Below are 14,097 nucleotides of genomic sequence, written 5' to 3'. Positions count from 1 at the left end.
CCAGCGTGTTCCAGATGATTCAGCTCTTCCCCAACTATAACAAATAACAGGGCTTCAGGGTTAGACGGTCAAATATTTAATCCCTACAGAATTAGGCTTTCTGTTTCCTTCTACCAATAACCACCTTGGCAAACTGTAGGTACATCGTATGTTGACTCATTTCTGCACATTCTGCCACGTTGATTTAAAAGACTTGTAAAAAGGATCCTGGTATACACAAGCCACTGAAAATCTCCACACCTGGTTCCCTCCTCCACTCCCTGCCATCTTCTGTATTCCTCACCTCATTTTCCTCAGCTGGCTTTTCTGATTTAACAATGCCGCCCTATTTCTCTTCCTTGGACCTTGACCCCGTACCCATTCCAACCCTATTGGTTCTAATTTCTTTCTTGTCCAGACCTCAGGAATCCCTGGATTTACTCACTGAGAAGAGTCAGCAGCCATGATCTGGGGATGGCTGCATTAAACTGAAGTCATTTGCAAAGCATTTTATTGATTCAAAGAATCATAGAAGAAAATTAGAACAGTAACCAGGAAATTCAGATTCCAGCCTCATTGATTTATTTTGTAGTCCTTCTCCTATCTTGGTCTACATTTTCTTTATCTTTCAAGAAAGGAGGAAGTGAAACTTGAGTTCCAGCTTCAGTATTGTACAAGTTTATGAAGGGGAGGAGATCAGACAGGTGAAGAGAAAGGCTTTTCTGAATAAATGATGTCTCCCATCAAATCCAACATGAAGAAATGCACTCCCTAGAGAATTATTCAGCGAAGCAAATGCTATGTAAACATGAGACATGGCATTGATTTTCTTAATGTCACAAGCTGTAAACTAATTTATATATAAAAAAATGAATTATCCTAGTTCACTGGGAGTCATTTCTCTTACAATTGTTTTTCTTTCTCTGAATGGAGTATCTCAGGCTGGAATGTTCTGGAGAACTTTTGAACAAGACAGATTCTGCTTTTGGAGGAAGAGCTGAAGTAGAACATTGTCCTCACTCAGTGTCTACTTCACCAATCCAGATAATCCTTGGATTATCTTTCTTCCAGATCTCAGAGAAAGGGATGACACTTTTTCCGTCTGAGATTAACCTGGTCTCTTGACTATAATCCCACTCAGTCACTATTCACCCATCTTTCTTTCTAATTCTTCCAGGCTCTTACTCTTAATTGATTCCTCTTGCATCCCTCCTCCCACATTTGTGAGAAACCCCCTGACAATCTTCTCAACATACAGCTGACCAACTCTTTCATTTGCTAATCTATAAAAACTGAAAACAAACAAATAAACAGGCCTTATTCTTCTGAAGCAGGGACCTCCTGCCCCTGCATTGTATCTGGCCCCTTTCATCTCTTGCCTGGATTCTGCACAACCCCCAGCCCACGACCCAACCTCTAAATCTGCTCATGGCCACCCTTCTTCCTTCTCCGCACCACAGCCCGTGTGGAAGGTAGCTTCCTCACTCACCCCTGCACGACACCCCCATTCTTTCCTCATTGTCTCCCAGAACCCGTATTTCTTGGCCTCCACCATCTGATACTCCTGAGCTGACTCTTCCATGCAGTATAGGTGGACCCCTGTTATCTTACTTCCTCCTTTACTTCAGGGAGCAAAGATCTGGGGAATCTCTTTCCTCATCTGGCTTAATTAAGAATGGGCATCCTTAGCCCACCTTTCACCAGCTTCTTGACCTGAGAATGTCCAGAGCATTCTCGGGAGAACACAGCGCACGCCAGCAGACATCCCCAGACAAACTCTCTCCACCTCCAAGCGCATACCAAAAATGTCATCCCAAGGCGAGGTGATAGCATTTGTATTTTTAATTCTTTCTCATTCTTCGTTTAATGTTTACTGTCTCCATAACCCCTCTCTTTAATATTAATTGTATTAGAAAGAGTGATAATAGTAAAAACTGTCATTAATATTTGTACTGTACAATTTTATATCACATTGATACACTGGATTTTTTTAAATTCAACTTTTTATTTGAGATCATTGAAGTTTCCCATGAAGTTATAAGAAATGATATGGAGGAATCGTACCTTCACTAACTTTCCAACAATGACATTACAGTTTTACAGTAACATTGAAAAGAGTGTAATATCACAACCGAAATATTGACAGGAATACAGTCAAGATGGAGAACACGCATCCCGACAAGGATCCCTCAATTTGTCCGTTTTATAGCCACACCCATGTCTCACCCAACCCACTCCTTACTTAACCCTGACTCACTAATCTGTCTCCAGGTTCTGAAATGTCGTTTGAAGAATCTTATATGGATGGAATCACATGGTATATACCCTTTTGGAATTCGTTTTTTTCTCTGCATGATTCTCTAGAGACTCAGACATGTGGTTGCATGTGTGTGTCAGGAGTTCTTTTCACTGCTGACTAGTTGTTGCAACCATTCCCCTACTGAAGAACATCTGGGGTATTTTCAGGTTTTAGCTATTATGAATTCAGCTGCTATGACCATGGACATGCTGGTTTTAGGTGAACGTTATTTTCATTTCTCTGGGAGAAATGCCCAGTGAACAATTGTTGCGTTCCCATGGTAGTTGCACATTTAGTTTTTAAAGGAACTTCCAAACTGTTTGAGAGCAACTACACCAATTTCTAAATTATCCATTCCCACCAGCAATGTGTAAATTATCCAGTGTCTTTACATTCTCACCAACATTTGGTGTTATCATTACTTTAACATTTTTTTAATGATTTTGAAAGTGTGTGAAAATAGCTCATGTGGTTTACTGCAATGATCTATGTTCATATGAAGCATTCATAGGGTCTTCATATAACAGGCGCTTAACAAAAGGCATCTTTTATTCATTTAACTACATCAAAATACATTAAATCAGGATCTGTCTTTATAAAAGAGTGAATTACTGGGGAAACAAAAAGTAGTAAATTTAAAAAGTTGTATGTTCGGTTTCATTTAAGCAACTTGGTCTAATCTTACTCAGAAATTCCCCTCCCCGCAGTAGATTTCTCAATTCACAGCCAAAATCATGTCCATTGGATTTCTCTATGTAGTTCCTACTCAAGAAACCTTCGCCAGTAGCCAGTAAAAGGTGGGTGAGTGGCGTTGTTCACCTCTCTCAGGCCAGCTCTGTTTTGAGCTATTTAAATGAAATCATCTTCTTTCAAAAATAAGTCTTGCCAGTTGGCTGCTTGAGATGAATCATCTTTATGAAAAATTTAAAGCTGTCAGCTTCATGAGGACTAGAGATAAAGCAAGGTCTCAACCCTGCTATTATCTCTTTTGATTTCAATTGACCTATTTTCTTCTGAACTCTGATTTAAAACCTGTCCCTTCTCTGGGCCGTAGAACACTAGTCCAGAAAGGGGATCCTGGACACAATACAAGATGAAAAAAGAAAAATTCAGAGAAGATATCAAAATGCCCAATATTACTGCCTCATCGCGCCTGAACCTGCCTGTGTGGAAAGGACTGCAGCCTCGTCCATATTTGTAGACCCCAAGGCAGCAGGTGGTTGAGGAGAATTAGGACTCCTGAGTGAGCTTAGGCTGCAGCCTTTCCTTCTAGAATCCTCAGTCCCCACCCTATAAAAGAAGAGACTGCACAACAGAATCTCTAAAACCGCTTCTGGTTTACATCTCTCTGAACTTTTACTTGCCAGATCTTTTTTCTCTCTTCCTTCTAACACATGTGGTCCAGCACCAACTTTCCAGAATTGAGCGAAGTTACATCTAGCTTTACAGAAAATCAGTGAACGCTAATGTTGGGAGATGAAAGGAAGAAAATACGGGTTGAATTGTCTTGTCATTAAAATTCCTTCCTCGACTATGGAGTTCCTGTGCATTTGAATGAATTATCCAAGAATCAGTATTCGTGTTTAATTGAAAGACAAGAAAACTGCAAAGTGTCTGACAAGAGAAGGCAGATGAAATAGAAATGTCTGCAGGCATTGAAAAGTTTGACAAGCAGAAGATCTTGCGATCTGAAAGACAGCTAATGGAGAGCATGAGTCAGCATGACATAACTTTAAAAAGTTAAATAATTAAGCTTACATAACAGGTATCTGATTGAATGCCTAGATTCCGATTTAATTGACATTTCTCACCTCTCTGTCACTAACTATACATTATTCAATTGAAAAGTGGAGAACTTTCATTATTAAAAAACAAAACAAAGCATTATCTACAGCATGTCTATGAACTTATTTTTAAATTTAGCCAAGGAGCTTTTGTCCTTCCAACCCCACCCCCCGAATCTATACACACCTACAAAACTTACAATTAGTTTTCTAAAAGGAGAGGATATTACAGATGTGGCTTCTCCAGCATCATTTCCTACAGCTAAATTGAAATGTAAGTAATATCATGAAGTTAATTAATTAGCATATTTACTGGGTGGTACGTTCTTTCCTAAGCTCATGGAGGGGGTGGTGCTGAGCTTAATCAGACCTCATCTGCCCCATTTAAGGAGTTCCTGGGTATGGGAAAGACAGATCATTGAATCCATGCCATTCAGGGGGAAGTACGAGGTCTTAAAGTAGGACAGAGAGAGTTCCCCCAGGGTAGGAGAGAGTAGTTGGAGAGAAAGTCAAGGAGGACACTCTGAGGTTGGGTTCTGAAGACTGCAGAATATGTAGCATGACAGAGAACCGTAACACTACATTACTCCAAAGTCCATTCCAAACTCCACGTGAGTATATCATTTTAATTTACAAACTACTTTAGCTAGAGTGGCTATGTACAAAAAGTTGTCAGAGGGCAAATAAAGTATAAACCTAAGTTATAGTAGAATAAGAAAGAAGCTGCTGGGCATTATTGACGTGAAAGTAGGAGAAGACCAGCAAGGATATTAGCCTTGAACTGGACCTTGAGGGATGGACAGAAGTTTAAAGTAGAGAAAAGGGGAGTTTGGAGGGAGGTGATAAATGTTTAGTTTTGCTTGTGCAGAGTGTGGGAAGAGATAAGCTACAGCCAGAGGGTGGGAGACCTTGAGTGCTTGGATTTTATTTGTTGAATTTTTACAAAGCTACATCAAGCATGTACCAAATAACCGAGTGTGCCCAAATAAAAAAATGTGTCTATTTTCTTCATCTGATGCCAATGAGCCAGGACTATGACCTTCAGATCTAATACTTGCTTTTCTGGTAAACATACGAGTACATACATCCTCATTTCTACCTGTTTTCTCTGCATAATTACCAATAGGGTCCCCTTTCCCTCTCAAAAGTGTCCTGAGTTGAATGAGAAATTATTCTACTCTTTGGGCATTAGCCCCAGTTGCTCTGAAAAAGGCTCCCTTGCTAGTCAAACCTTACTCAGTGGAACCTTAGTCCAAGCTGTTTGCCAGTATTAGATGCCCCAATAAGCAGGCCGGGTGCTAACACGCTGGTAGCACCAAAGGAAATTTTTCTGAAAACAATTTGATTTTTGATGGTTTTTATAAAGCACTCCCCAAATGAACTTAGCTGAATTTATTTGTATTCTACAGCTCAGTTTTTGTTTTTTGTTGTTTTGGGGTTTTAATTTAGCATGAGGACGTGATGGTCTTTATAGCACAGGCCTCTGAAAATCCCCACGCCACCCTTGCTCCTATCCCATCCTCAGCTCTCCTGATCAGGTGCTTCTGAGGGGGACCTGGGCTGGTCCTGACAGTCCATAAGAAATGGGCGAATCGAACAAAGATATCAGCGACGCCAAAGGAGTACTTGGTCCCCCATGGAAGGGTTGGACCTTGGAGAGTGTTGTTAAACTTGAGAAAAGCAAGGAGAGGTAGGGTTTGTGTTGTAAGTAAGGGCTGGCATTCCAGATGGGAATAGGATGAAAGCACCACCTGCTTTGGGAATCAGGATTGCTCTGGAAAAAAATTCTATACTCTCGTTGGTCTTGCCATCTCCAGTCCTACAAGTTCTGGGTAGAGTCCTGATGCTTAGCCCCTACTGTCCCTACGGGTCAATCAACTCCTCTCCTATGGACTTTCTTAGAGGCCAAAGCCCTACAAATGAACTCAAATCGCCTGTTCCCTGAGAATCTTTCCATAAAGAGTCTCATCAGAGGACTGCTGTGTGTCTTTTGTTAAACTGCCCTCTACTCTAGTAGGACCACATACTTTAATATCGTAATGTGCTAGGAGAAAGCGGTATTAAATATAATATTAACACGCCAAGTTCTCATTCACTGTATATTTATTTACTCAAAGAATAGTCACTGAGTGTTGATTGGCACCCACTTCCTGCCTTAGATTCCAAGGATATAAATTCAAATACCGTGTGAGTCCTGACTTCCAGGGCCTGGGAGTTGGTTTTATTCACTTCATAAGCTCGTGTCACACAATGTAACCAGGCGTCGTCATTCTATGGGGACTGTGAACTGCATTTCTTAACTAGCTCATAGCAATTCTCACTTTGCCTGGACACAGAGTGTGTGCAGACCATCCTTGCCGATCGCGAGCACTGCTCCACTGTGGGGTTGACTCAGTGGCCACACAGGAAAAGGGAGGGAGAAGGATCCTGTGGCCTGGAACAGAACACTGAGAAGACTTTTCTTGGTATACATTTGGGTATGAAATATTTAGTGAAAGAATGGTAAATTTCAGGTGCTATCCTTGAGTTCTCGCTGAATGAAACATCACCCCTTGCCACCCTCTCTCTGTGTCCCTAGGGATGATCCTGTCTTATGGGTTGAAGGGTAACACGATTTTGAACTTTTCCCAGTTTTTCTGTCTTAGCAAGCATGTATATATGTATATATATATATATATATATATATATATATATATACTCAACACTAGTGAGAAAAATACAACAATAACAAAAAAGCACTTTTTAAAGGAAAAATTAGAGCTCTTATTACCGTTTGCCCCCAATAACACAATTCTGGATAAAGTGAATTTCCTGTCAGTCTGGCAGCAGAAAATCGGTGCCTCATGGGTTGATTCTTTCAGCTGGGCCTGAGGGGTGGGCCTCTGCCATGTGACACAGGGGAGAAAGTGTTCTCTTGTCTCCCCTGTTTACGAGGGGAATGTGTGCCAGGTCCAGGGGGAACATGGATCCAGCACGGGTGGCATATGAGTGACAGATATTGACTAGAGGGATTCCAGCCACTTTCACGGTCTTGAGGGTAGAGTCCCCAAAGGAGACCAGGCTCCAATTTTGACAACGTGGAGGGATGATCTCATACTTGACTTTGCATGACCTTTACTGCTTCAGAATTAAGCCATTAGCTCCCTGGAACAGGACATACCTCCACAAGAGAATATCTGTCCCCCTAGAAGGCGACATGTCTTCTCCCAAAAGTAAAAATGAAAACATGTAAAGCCCAGGGAGATGATATTCCCCAGTCCTCACCCTCTAAAACAGGGGAGCAACAATTGTCCACAACAGTCTTCCGTTTCTGTGACAGCTGCTGGAGCTGTTTGCCATGAAAGCTGACCTTGTCCCCTGGGGAACTTCCGAAGTCTTTCAGAAGTCTCCTTCGGCCACAGGGTTCTCTCGAAACTTTAGGAATCTTAACAAGACTTTGAAGCAGAGAGGTGGCCAGGTACCCAGCCAGGGCAAGGCGCTGGGAGGTGGAGGGCCTGCCTGCATTTGCGTCCCAGTTTTGCTATTCACCAGCAATCACTTCACAGCTGGGAGCCTCACTGTCCTCGTCTGTAAAATGGGAATGATGAAAATCTTATAGCATTGCTCCAAGATAACGCCCTTGTTTATGGCCTTAAAGATTCATAGGAGTGCGATGTAGTTATCACTATCACGGACAATACCACAACAGTCACCAATCTCAATGTTATCTCTTTTCGATTCCAGGTCTTTTCTCTCTCTGCTCCCTCTGCCCTCTTGCCAGAGCCCTGTGTGATGCTGACATCAATCCTTAACATGAGACCTGTCAGAAAAAAAAAGTGTTGGGTCTTCAGTTATCAAGCATAATCCAGGGAAGTTGGTTTTGAGGTTCTAGTTTCTAAAATGGGGTAGAAAGGACTGCATCTTGGGCCAGTGTTGTTGCATTGTTTTTGGTTTCTCATGTTGGTGAGCTCTTTGGGGGTCTGAGTAGAGTCTGTCTTGTTTCCTGCTCCTTTTCTAGCACCCCCTTAGTAACTGCTGATCCTCATACATGTTGGTTGATGAATGTGTTTTGGGGGGCACCTTGAGGAAAACCAAAGCATTACTTCTTAATCAATAAGCTAATTAGTGAAGCTACTTTTTGTAAGACTTGTCTTTCTTAAAGTTCTCTTTCTATGGTGAATAGCTCCTCAACAATAGTTTTTTTTTTTTTTTCACCTAATTGAAGTTTCCACTTTACCTCCTTCTTTTAAGTGAAGCTGTCAAATATATATATATATATATATATATATATATATATATATATATATATATATATATATATATATATCAAACCAAACGAAAAACAACCACAAAACCCTGAGTGGTAATGGTGATATGTAAGAATGCAGGCCCTGCTACTTGATCTGGGTTTACATCCTGCCTCCACTGTTAGCTGACTGACTTTGGGCAAATCAATTTACCTCTCTGAACCTTGGTTTCCATATCCATGAAACAGCAATAACATGAGTGCCCACCTTTAGAGAGCAGTTAATGATCCAAATGTGAACGTTAATATCAAATTCACAAAAAAGCGCCTGGCAGGTACTGACTGCCCCACTCATTGTTACTGAGAGCGTAGTGTCTGCACAGGAGAGACCAGCCACCTTGGGCTCCACGCCGCGTCGCAGGGCCTTTGTAAGTCACCGACCCACTAAGTCGTCTGCTCCTGTTAGGCACACGCACACCCCCGTAGAGGCTGCTTGTGGAAAAGAGTTCCACACTCCAATCCACAGCTGTCTTCACCTGCCTGGCAGATGTCCCTGGAGAATTTCAAAGTCAGCAAGTCCGAATTTGAATCCAGAGTCTGCCAGAGTCCCTATGTTGGTCAGCGCCATCCTCATCCCGCTGGTCACCATGTCAGAAGCCCGACACTTCCCTGCCTCCTGCCCCCAGGCTCTGAGCCACATGATCACCCCGCTGAATCCACCTCCTTACACATCTCGAACCCAGCACAGATTCTAAGTCCCTCTGCCTGGCAGGCGTCGTAACCCCTCCCATGGTCAGCTGGTCTCAAATCCAGTCCTTCCCAGCTCACTGCCATGGACAAAGTCACTCTCACAAACACGTTCCCACCACACTCTTGCTCAGAATCCTTCTGTGACACCTGCCAACCCCTTATCGCAGGTACAGGGCCCCAAGTTCTCTGTCCCCCCTGTCTTCCAGGCTTTCTGTACCACACCCCTCCTCCCATCCTTTGCTCCGGCCACCAGAGGACACCACTGTGCTTGTCGCTGGTGCACACTGTCCTCTGCCTGGAACTCCCCTCCTCCTGGGTCCTCTGATAAAGTCCCCTGTTTGTAAAGGCTCATTTGATTGTCACTTTACCTGACTCTTCCCCAGGCCTGAGGCCCTGACCCACCCTTTCTCTTACCTTTGGTGTTTAGGAATATCTACCTTTGTTCCCATAATTCCCTGAACTATAGCCTTTGTCATACATGATGGTTATCGTGGGTTTACTTTAAGTCTCCCGGTTTCACTGTGAATTACACAGTAATTGTCAGAATGGTACGTCATTCATCTGAAGCCACAGCATCCAGAGCAGAGCTTAAAACAAAGCAGGTAATCATAAGATGCTTAATAAGTGAATCAGATGCATTAGTTAATTAATCAAGTGTAAAGGTAAGGTTTTTGTTTTAGAGAAGTCGCTATGAAGCCATTAGAGGACACACATGGCTGCGATGTGGGAACACAGAATTCAGGGTAGGTTAGAGGCAATGCAGTCATTGGAGCAAAGGGCTTGCATTCAAGTCCCGCCCCGTCACAAATGAGTCATATGAGCAAGGAACTTAATCTTCTAAACTTCCGTAACCTCGACTGTACAATGAGGACAACTGTGCCCATCCACAGGGCTGAAGAGAGGCTGAAAAGCAATTATACATGAAAGTGCTGTCAAAATGTGGGCTAATGTCCCTCACTGGGTACTATGATTACTTTACGCTCCCATCCCATTCCATGTTATGATATTGGTGTAATTATTACACTATCACGCCCATCCTATTCCAGGAAATCAACACTGCTGTTCTTTGCCGTGGATTCATATAACCTGGGTATAGCTGCCATGAGCTGTTACTAATTGTCCCTCATGTCCCCGATCAGCCTGCATACAAAACTGAGTCTTTTTCTGCGAGGCAGAGGCATCCTCTCAGGTAACAGCCAGGCCGAATGTTGTAGGATCTCTTCGTTGTTACAGCAAAAAAGCGTGGCAGTCGGCATCAAAAGGCCTGGATTGAAGAAGCTCTCTGTCCCTTGGTCAAGGTCTTCTTTCCGCTCCAACAAAGCCTGCCTCCCGGACTTTCCACTTGCTAGTGCCTCGACTTGAAATGCCTCCCCTTCTCTCGTTGAACCCGCTAGTTCTCTCATCACGTACTGCTTCCTTAGAGAAGCCTCCCCAGGCCTCCAGGATGGCGCGGGGCCCTGGTCCCTGCTCCTGGTCACTCATGTATCCCCATGAGACTGCTACATCTGTATTGAAATCGTCATTCTCATAAGGAGTTAGTACATGTCTGCTTCTCCACCAGAACAGAAGTTTGATGGGTCAGGGACAACCTCTGTCCTTTCCAACAGCGGAACCCAGTGTCCATCGTAACCATACTACCTTGCAGGTAAAAGGTGCTCATGACAGTATTTTGAATGAAAGGAAACACAATTAAGTCACCTTGGGGAAGCCCTAAGCTCTCTGTGCCTTGGTTTCCACATATGTGAAAGGACCTCCCTGGCCAATGGCATCATGGCAGCGAGGACACATGGCATCTGAAAGCTCTTTAGACAGGAGACATGGACATACAGTCAGGGACTGAGGTGACATGGTATCTATGCAATGCATTTTAGCAAGTGAGAAATGCATGTAAAGATACAAACAAATAGATGTACCTATCAGGCATGGAGTTAATTTGGAACAGAAGCAGCCAGGAGGAAAAAAAGCGGACATATGCTGATTTTGAGTATAGAAGAAATTCCAAACTCTCAAATGTCTTTGGAATTGTTAGAGCCCTCTCAGTGCAAATCGGGTCACACTGGAGATATATTTGGATTTTGCCATCCACTGAGTGGTGCCTGACATTGGCCGTGGAGATGAATTCAAACGTACTGTAAATAGAATGAAGAGAGCTTTGTTGCTAAATTATTTATTGCACATTACATCTGGCCCCAAGCAAGGATGTTTTCAGGTTCCACAAAGGTAGCTGTGCATAGTCCATTGTCATGACATAAAGGAAGCTCTGACAGTTCACATTATAAAATATAAATTATCTGTTCATTAACCTCCAAAGAGCACGTGGGGCTACGCTGCTGTGGGAGACTAGAAATAGAATTCTGCCTCTTCTCCCAAGTGCTGTGTCCAAATTTGCCATAAAGATCCACCAATCTATTTTTTTTCCTCAATTATGTAGAATATGTGAAAAGCAGACTCTCCTCAGCTCTGCCTGGTGAACCCCACACAGCTCCCCAATGCCTGTGGAGAGAGTCTCAGAGGACTCTCTTCATGGAGATTAAATACAGAATAAGCCCCTTACATTGCTGCACTCAGTGAAGATGGATGGGGAAAGCCTTTCACGTTCCTCCCTCTAATTACAACAGTTTTAGATAGATTCTAAATCAGGAAATGCCCCATATCCGTACCTCTTTTTTAAAGGATGTAGATATTTTTCTTTCTTTCCTGAGAAGGCGCCTTCCATCCCCAATTTTTATTCCTTTGCTTTACCTCTGCTTTCTTTGATCTTTTCCTATTGTAATTTGAACGATGGGTCTATTCATTTGGTCATTCATTTAGCCAATATTAATAATCCCTCTTATGAGATAAATTCACTGCATATGCAGAGAACCCCACTGACCTTCCTTCAGCAAATCCAGTGTCCCCACCAAGTGCCAGTTTGAGTGGAAAATGTAGTGTCAACTGTTATTGGGGAGAACTGCTGCTGTCCCCCATGGGTGCCTACAGGGTGATAGGCAAAGACTCAGAGAGCTAAGCACACAGCATGAGCGAGGGCTCAGGAAGAAAAAAAAAATATATATATATATATATGTATTTTATATTTTATTGAAATATAAATAAATATTTAAATATAATTAAATATATAGTTTAAATATAAATTAATTATATATTTAAATATAAATAAATATTTAAATATTTATTTAAAATAATATATATTTTATATATTTTATATATATATTATATATATGTATGTGTGTATATATATATATATATAACATAAAAAAGCTAATGATTTGGAAGGCACTTTATAAGATATCTCTGGATTAATTTATTGCTAATAAATAAATACATTGTTCTTAGAGGGCCCCAAGTTTCACTTGGACTCTGGTCACCTCCGCATCCCGTTATCCCCTCCACAAGGATCAGTAAAAATGCCACCTTAGGTGCTGCAGTAAGAGAGGAGACCTGGAGGTGGACCTGAATGAAGCGGGTGTGAGGCCAGACCCCTGCTGAGGGGCCTCCCCGGAGAGAGGCTCTTTGCAAGCCTTCTCAGTTGGCTTTCCCTCAGGTGTGAGTTTGCTCTCTCCTGTTGTTAATCTGTTGCCTCCAACCTGACAATGGGGACAGACTTGTGAGAGGAAATACAGGTGTACTCCACCCCTAGAGCAGATGGCTTCCCAAAATGTGTGCCTGGGCTGACACAGTGGAGTTTAAATACTGAAGGCAAGTTGAGTTCATGTAGACAGACCTTTTCACGGTAGTGATGAGGACACAGAAACCCAGAGTGGGTCCCCATCTGTCACCAGGACCCCGGTCTCTCACCAGCTGAAATTCACGCAAGGGGAAGCGTACAGAAGCACGGTGGAATTACCGAGGATGTGAGAAGATCAATGCTACGGAAAAAAAGAGAAGTTTGACAGATGGAGGAGGGTCAGAAATGACAGGGTTGGGCAGATATAAGAGTGAGGTGCCATGTTAAACAGATGAGTCGGAGGAAGCCTCAGTAAGCAGGTGACATCTGAGCAAAGGCTTGGAGGAGATGAGGGGTTAGTGGTGTGGGCATGGGGACAGGGAAGAGAGTTGGAACAGCCAGTGCAAAGGCTCTAAGGCAGGAGTGAGCCTGACCAGGGCAGAGTTAGCCAGAGGGGCTGGAACTCAGGGCATCAGCAACAGAGGGAGAGGACACAAGAGGAGAGCCATAGTGGGAACAAGGTGACACAGTGCTGTGGGCCACTGACAGGCTTGCACTCTGAGTGGAATGGGTGGTATTGCAAGACGACCGTGAGGTGTGAAATAGGGACCCAACTTACGTGTCAAAAGGATCACTTGGGCTGTTCTGCTGAGAATAGATGGTGGGAGGGAAGTGGGGACACCATGGGGAGGTTATTACGGTGATCCAGGCAAGAATGGTGTGTTGAAAATGGTTTAACAATCTAAACTACAATGGTCCAGGCAAATGCTTGATAGAGTGGGTACGTTAATCGTTTAAAAACTAGGCAGAGTCCATAGTAAGAACTCCCCTTTCCACTTTTCAGATGAGAAAACCAAATTCAAAGAAATTAAGACCTTCCCCAGGTCACATCACATACGTAGTTAATGGAAGAGGCAGGTTTCAAATCCTAACTGCAAAGCATTGAGCACTTACTGTGTGCAGCCAAGCTGGTAGTCATGGAGGATTGAGTCCCTGCTCTCAGGAGCCACAGGCCTACAGAGGAGAGGGGAGGGGCACATAAGCACAAATGAGAAGAGGGGAGCAGGGCACCCTTATGTGCGAAAGCATGCTCTCCTCCCACACAACTTTCCCTGGATGTCCCCAACAAGTTTTGCTCAGGGAGGAACCCATGAGGCCTGAGTGACTTTTAAGAGGCGTGGAGTCAGATATGAAGAGTCAGAAGAAAATAAATAAAAATAGAAAGACACATGAGGCCTACTCCAGGGTGCCGAGGAAAAGACAGGAAGGAGGGTCACGCTCCATTTCAGGCTCCTTTCTGTATTTCTCCACCCGGTTCACTTTGCTCTTTCCTCCCCTCTCTCTTTGCACCAGCCTTTACCACAGAGGGACTCAAATGTCCTTGCTCTTTCTCCCT

The sequence above is a fragment of the Rhinolophus hipposideros genome (assembly GCF_964194185.1).
Source record: "Rhinolophus hipposideros genome assembly, chromosome: 12".
Lineage (NCBI taxonomy): Eukaryota > Metazoa > Chordata > Mammalia > Chiroptera > Rhinolophidae > Rhinolophus > Rhinolophus hipposideros.
This window is presented reverse-complemented; position numbering follows the sequence as displayed.